Source organism: Dipodomys merriami, unplaced genomic scaffold, assembly GCF_024711535.1.
Source record: "Dipodomys merriami isolate MVZ:Mamm:240054 unplaced genomic scaffold, mDipMer1.0.p SCAF_1, whole genome shotgun sequence".
In the NCBI taxonomy this organism is placed as follows: domain Eukaryota; kingdom Metazoa; phylum Chordata; class Mammalia; order Rodentia; family Heteromyidae; genus Dipodomys; species Dipodomys merriami.
The window spans coordinates 66,712,676-66,719,940 of NW_027202270.1; positions in this window are offsets into that span (position 1 = coordinate 66,712,676).

The window sequence follows — 7,265 nt, forward strand, 5'->3', positions numbered from 1 at the left end:
GTGCCACCTTTGGAGACTAATAAATCTTATTATAATGCAGATCTGACACCTTTGTCCCTCACATGTACCTTTGAAGAGATCTAAGTGTACAGTGCTATCCCTAAGAGACACTACATAACCCATCTGATTATTTTGTTTTAAACAAGGAACACAGTGAGGTTGGCAGAGTTTTCATGAGTCTCTGAAAGCCACAGAACTAGGAATAGAAAACATTTCTAAATCAAATCTTCAAGTAGAGAACTATGTGTGTCCTCTCATTTCACACCATGCTCATGTCTCTTCAGAGAGATGTCAAATCTCCTTTTCAAAACCTGCCATTTTGAGTTATATGAGATATTATGAAGCACATGTAAAGATTTGAGTGCTAATAAGTGTATGCATGTGTGTTTGTATATGTGGAGAGACAAGAAACGGGTAGAGATGAAGAGGACAGGAAGAGATGATATTTCTGACATCATGTGGTTTTTGGGTGGAGAAACTAATAAAAGTAATTGCTAAATTCTGTGAAAATAGATTGTTGTGTAAAGCTAAACCAGAATGAACCAAAATTTGCAAATGTCATGAAACTTATTTTCAACAGGTGGCATTTAAGAATGCAAACTATTAGCACCAAAATGAGAGCTCAGTTCCCCTCAAAGGGGAAGAGATATGGGGATTTACACACTTAGGAAATTGGACTGGCTCAAAAAAAAATCATTCCTCTTGTTCACTTTCCCAGAGGAATTGCTGATTGTACTTAGGAACTATTTAGAAAAATGTACTTAGAAAATATTCCTACTTCTTTTCTGATTTCGGGTTAATGTAGGCTTTTTTTTTTTTTTTTAGTGAAGAACATCAAAGTAAGAAAATTTCTTAGGAAACAAAGGTGAAACCAACTGACTGTTCATTGACAAAATGTGAATGAGTCAAAAACCAAAATGATGAAGGCAGTGAAGCAATACCAAATCCACCCCTTGCAACTATCCAGACATTTTAACCAGATTGCTTCTGAAGCACCAGATCCACCCTCATATATTTACTCAGATAAGAAGGAACTTTTTACTGGCAAGCCTACGTTTGTTGTATCACTCACAACAGGAAACAGCTGCCAAGTAAGCCTTTATAATTCCCCAGCCCTTACAGTTATTCTCATCATTAAGCCAAGAAAGAAGATTATGGAAGAAGGTAAGGATTTGCACTGACTAATGGTAAGAAATTGGTTTTTGAGCTAGATCTCTCCACTTAAAGATATCATGAAAGGGGAACCTTATTCATGCCACACTCAGGAAACATTCCTGTAAGCAGCATGAAAAAAAACCGACACAAAAGGATTTGTGTAATGTGGCAAATTCCTTATGACTACATTATTTCTCCAAAACAGGAAGTAAAGACTAAAGTGTTCTTTTTGATAGTGATGGTTATCTGATTTGCTTGGACAAGGAATTCAAGTTCTCAACCCAAGGACTATAATGATTAATTCAGTGAAATCTGAATCCTTCTCCGAGTGTTGAAGACCTAATTTAATCAACTGGGATTTTTTCTTTTGAATATCCAAAGCATTAGGCCTTCAGAAATTTGTTCCACAGCAAGGAATTAGATAATGAAATATGATTTAACTTCCTCTTCTCCAAATAGCCAAATCCCAGCCTAGATGGGGTGTGTGTGTGTGTGTGTGTGTGTGTGTGTGTGTGTGTGTGTGTGTGTGTGTGTGTGTGTGTGTGTGTGCGTGTGTGTCTGTGTCTGTGTCTGTGTCTGTGTCTGTGAACCCAGTGTATGTGCTGGTACTGGAGCTTGAATGCAGAGCCTGGATGTCATCCCTTAGGTCAAGACTGACACGCTACAACTTGAGCCACACCTCCACTTCTAGTATTTTGCTTGTCAGTTGGAGTTAAAGAGATTCGTAGACTTTCTTGCCAGGGTTGGCTCAAACCTTGATATCCCAAACTCAGCCTCCGAAAGTAGCTAGGATTACAGACATGAACCAAATATAAGTTTCTAGAAATCTTGTCTTCCTAGATCTTCCTCACTATGTTATAAAAAATAGGTTAGAGTTTAGGTTCTCCCCACTTAAGACTTCGTGACATTAGCTTTTAAAACAACTTTATTTCAAGTAGTTAGAAAGCTCTATATGAAGAATGCACAATTTAATGTGCATATTTATTTTTGTGAGGTGAGGCTTTGGCCTGTTATCATTAAAAGTAATCTTCAGTATCTCTTTTACATTGTCTCCTTTGTTTAAACAATACATGAACACTAGCTGTTAGAAGATTTTGATGAGTGTATATATGATTTTTTTAAAGCAGCCAAAGGCATTTTAATGAATATGCATTTCGAGAGCAGAGATTATACAAACATATGAATATAAAATACATACATTTGTACAAGACTGAAGCAAATCTGCATTCAATATAGAAATATTGGTAATTATTTCTTTGTTTATTTGATATTAAAGTTTGAACTCAGGGCTTGTCATCTATTTGGTGGGTGCTCTACCCCTGAGCCAGACCTCCAGCTCTTTTTGTAGTCGTTATTTTGAAGATACAATTTGTTTACCTCTGGACCACAATCTATCTATTGTAAGCTTTCCTTTGTACTTGGCATCACAATCACAAGCCACCACACTCAGCATTTTCCATGGAAATGGTTTCTCTCAGACATTAGAACTGTAATCTTCCTGATCTTTGTTTCTCACATAGTCGTGTCCCTTGCTTGAGAAGGCGTTCTTGTTTGAGAAGGGGATCTGTGTGTATACCAAGGCTCGACTGCAATGGTAGTCTTCACAATCTTGAGATTGCAAACAGGAGGCATTGACACAAGGCTTAGCCTAGTTTGTAAACTTTACTAAGTGTAGAGAAACTCCTTTCAATTCCTCATATATGGAGAAAAAGATAGATTATGATGTGAATTAATCTTGACAGGAGAGAAAATAAATAGGTCTTATCTTTGAGACCACTATCCTGAAATAAGACCTATTTATTTTCTGTCAGGACTCAGATTTGTTAATATTCTGTAATGAGGTCCATCAGCAAGGGTTTTGAAAAATGGTCTTGAACCCAAGACATGTGACTCTTACAGTGTTTATGGCTATGCCATCTCTCTATCGAGAATACACTGATGATAAATCCATAATCACTTGTATTCATTCCAAAGTGAAGTAAAGCTACTTATGTAAGTATGTAAATTTGATACGATACAATTTAATAAGTCAAGTAGATTTAGGAATCAGGATAAAGGTAGAAATGATAAAACAGGAGAAGTGAGATCAGTCAATACAATGTGCCTCTTAAAGTACTTGGCAGTTTCTTGGATAGCTAACAAATTATGCTTTCAGAAGCAAGATAAACAGGATTTATAAACTATTTTATGACTCTTAGTATATATTATAAACCAATGAATATATCTCAGGAGAAGACAATTGTACACTAGTAGGAACTAAAAATAACCTTCTTTCATGAAGTCTCAAAGACATAAAAACAAACTGAAAAATACCAATTTGTGGAGTAATAGTCCCCAAATCTGCTCCTGACACTTACTGTCTCTTTCACCACAATCATTGAAATTTTCTGAATCTCTCTGTGAAACAGGGATAATGCCAGTGAAGACCAGACTACAGTGTGCTATATATTCCCTAGATTAAATGAGAAAGTGCTGTAATATGTGCATACAGGAACCATAAAATTATGTCAGATTCTCTTTTTTCAATTTCTGGCTGTAGAACTTGCTGAATGTGCAGAGCAGTTATTAATACAAGGAGCCATGTTTTCCTAGTGTCCAGATCTAGAAAGTCTAAATTATGTCATCACATAGTTCCTTTTGTTCTTGGCAGAGATAAGAAGTTTACAGCAAAGGTAGATTTGGAGAGCCATATCATTATCATTTTTGAGCAAAGCAACTATTTCTCCAAAAATTATACTTGGGATGCTTATACAGAAGTTATTAATTGCTGTGCCCCCATCGCTCTTGCCTGTGATCTAAGATAATCAGGAGGCCTGATCTGAGGATTGGGGCTCAAAGATGTCTAGCAGAAAGTCTGTGAGGCTCTTTATCTCAATAAACTACCTCTTCCCCACTCCCAAGCTATGGCTTAAGTAGAGGAGTGCTAGCAATGAGCAACAGAAGCTCAGGGTAAAACTCAGGCCCTGAATTCAAGCAACAGGTCTGACATTAAAAATGATTAATTATGGGGCTGGGAAGGTGGCTCAGTGGTAGAGTGCTTGCCTCACATGCATGAGGCCCTGGGTTCAATTCCTCAGCAGCACATAAGCGGAAAAACCCGGAAGTGGCGCTGTCGCTCAAGTGGTAGAGAGCTAGCCTTGAGCTGAAGAGCTGAGGGACAGTGCCCAGGCCCAGAATTCAGGCCCCACCACCGATCAAAAAAAAAAAAAAAGATTAATTACGGTATCAAAATGTAAAGCACAATTCAAGAGCATATCGCCACATCCATTAAACGTCCTAGAAAACTCATCAGTTAAGAGACTGAGTGACATAGAAAATTAAATTCTTAGGAATCATTGTTATATGGTCCCTTTGTGATAGTTTTCACCTTACTTTCTATGGATAATGGTTTTGAGCAGTTTATTGTTATAAAAAGAAAATCTTAGAAGAATATGAGAAATCTATAAGGAAGAAAGACTTGTGTTAAACTGATTTCTCAAAATTAACACTTTTTCTTGACTTTCTTTTTCCAAAGAATATTAAAAGCAAGGGGATGAGAAGGTGGTTCAGTGGTAGAGTGCTTGCCTTGCATGCATGAGGCCCTGGGTTCCATTCCTCAGCACCACATAAGCTGAAAAAGCTGGAAGTAGCGTTGTGGCTCAGGTGGTAGAGCACTAGCATTGAGCTGAAGAGCTGAGGGACAGCACCTAGGCCCAGAGTTCAAGCCCCACAACTGACCAAAAAAAAAAAAAAAAAAAAAACCAACCACACCTCAGGTAAGTAGAACATACTTTAAAAGAATATTAAAATCATTCACAAAGAGCAACAGACTCACAGACACAGACACACACAGACACAAAGACAGACAGACAGACAGACAGACAGACACACACACACACACACACACACACACACACACACACACACACACACAAACAGAGCTACTCTTTCTCCAGGAATTTCTTGAAAGTTAATTTTCATCTACATATCTTTAGCAATCTATGCACCATTTTGTCTATAGGAGTATATAGGTACACTGATGTCTATCTTTTAACAACAAGGGAATTATTATCTTTTCCTATAATGTAGAAAATCCAATAAGAACTTTTATCAGGTTAACAATATAACAAAAGTCTCATGTTTTCAGCATTCGATTTGAATTTGTAGAGTTGAAGACACATAAGTAGAAAAATGGTAATTTTACCTTTGTGGATCTTTGATATGTGGGATTTTCCTCTGCGTACTTTCTTAAATGTTCACTGCCAATTAAAGTAAAAAAAAAATGTTTCTCTTATTTTTTCTTTTTCTTTTTCTCAGCGTTCCTCTTTGCTTGAGAACATAAAAGAGTTTCAGTAAATGACTTGTTTGGCTGGCTAGTTTGAGTTTGTCATATACCTGCAACGTTGCAGGTAGGGTAGTAGAGAGATAAGACAAAGGAAGAAAATAAAGAGGTATGAAAGACCCTATTCTTTCCTGGAGTAACCTCCTCATTTAGATGGACAATTTGTGTTTATGTTGGCATTCATCTTTATTATACTTACCTCAAAGTTGTACATTAGAAATAAATTCCTATAGATCAAAAGCAGTGTAAGATACAAGCACTGGACTTAGTTTCTTTGTCCTAGTTGCAATATTTAGTATCTCTTATAAACAATGCTATATCACAAAATAGTTTTAAATCAATTACTGAGTAGGAGAATTCTATTTATTATTATTATTATTATTTGTCTGTAGTGGGTCTTGAAGTCTGAGCTGGACACTGTCCCTCAGCTCTTCAGCTCAAGGCTAGTGCTCTACCACTTGAGCCACAGCACCACTTCCAGTTTTCTGGTGGTTAGTTGGAGATAAAGAGTCTCAGGAACATTCCTGCCCAGGCTGTCTTTCAACTGTGATCCTCAGCCTTGATTTTTTAATTTTTTAATTGGTTTTCATTTGGGTTGAATTTAAATCAGGCTAGAAGTAAATAGGGATCATGATATAGAAAGAAGTTACTTTACAAAATTTAAGTGGACACGAAAGATCCGTTCTATGTCTAGTCATTATTTTCAGATGAAATTCAAAAAATATAATCATAATATATAGTAGAAAAGTTGCTATTACTCTGCAATTATCTAACTATTATGTATATTGTTCTATACTGTTCCAACAGTTATGAAAATGCTAGAAATACAACAATTAGAAATATACTGGTCTATCTCCCAGGGAACACTGACTGGTTTTGATCAATAAGGATTTATTATTGCTTTGCAAATATTTGCTTTGAATTTAGAATCCAAATAATATGAATTATACTGTAGTCAAATAATTAATAAGCTAAAGTAATTGTTGTGATGAATTAATTAATTGAAAACCTATAAATTTATCTCTGGCAATTTCCATTTCTGAAAGGAAGAAACACAAAAGTTTTCCAATTGTAGGGTGATTCCTTCTTCTACTTTAATTCAGAGTATATTTTTTTCACAGTGTATCATATTACATTGATTTGCTCAGTAAAGGTACAGAATATAATTGTGAGGGAAAATAGTACAGACAAAATGATTTAATAAAGTTGTCTTTGTGTAATTATAATTAGCAACTTACTATTAAGAAGTCTGGGCTAACATTCTGAGTCGACTTCCACTCTGATTTTCTTCTGTCTCCCTCCTTCACAGAAGAGGTCAATTAAGATGGCAATACCAGACCAGAATTTTAGATCTGTCTAAAGATTCTTATATTTTTTAAAACATTTTTTCCCTTTTTCTGATCATGCCATCTAGGAGGACTGCAATTCTGCAGATATTAACATTGGACTTCCTTGGAAATATTAACCCTGTTGATGCTGAGACTCACGTAAGGCTCTGCCTCTAAATTCCCATGAAGTAGATTCTTCAGCCAGATGTTCCTATAAAACCTTTGCCACAATTATTTATATGTTTCAGGCAAAATGTACTCTTTTGGCCTGTGTTGTTGAGCTAATGACCTCAATTTTCCACAACCATTGCATATTTTAGCACAGCTCTGAGCTAGAATGTGTAGCCATTCAGTTGTTTTTTAAAACTGATTATGAATAGCTGTTCCTTCAGCTGCATCTATTCATAAGCAACTCAATTCTTAATCTCTTCTATTAGCAGTAGATCTCAACATGAAGAACC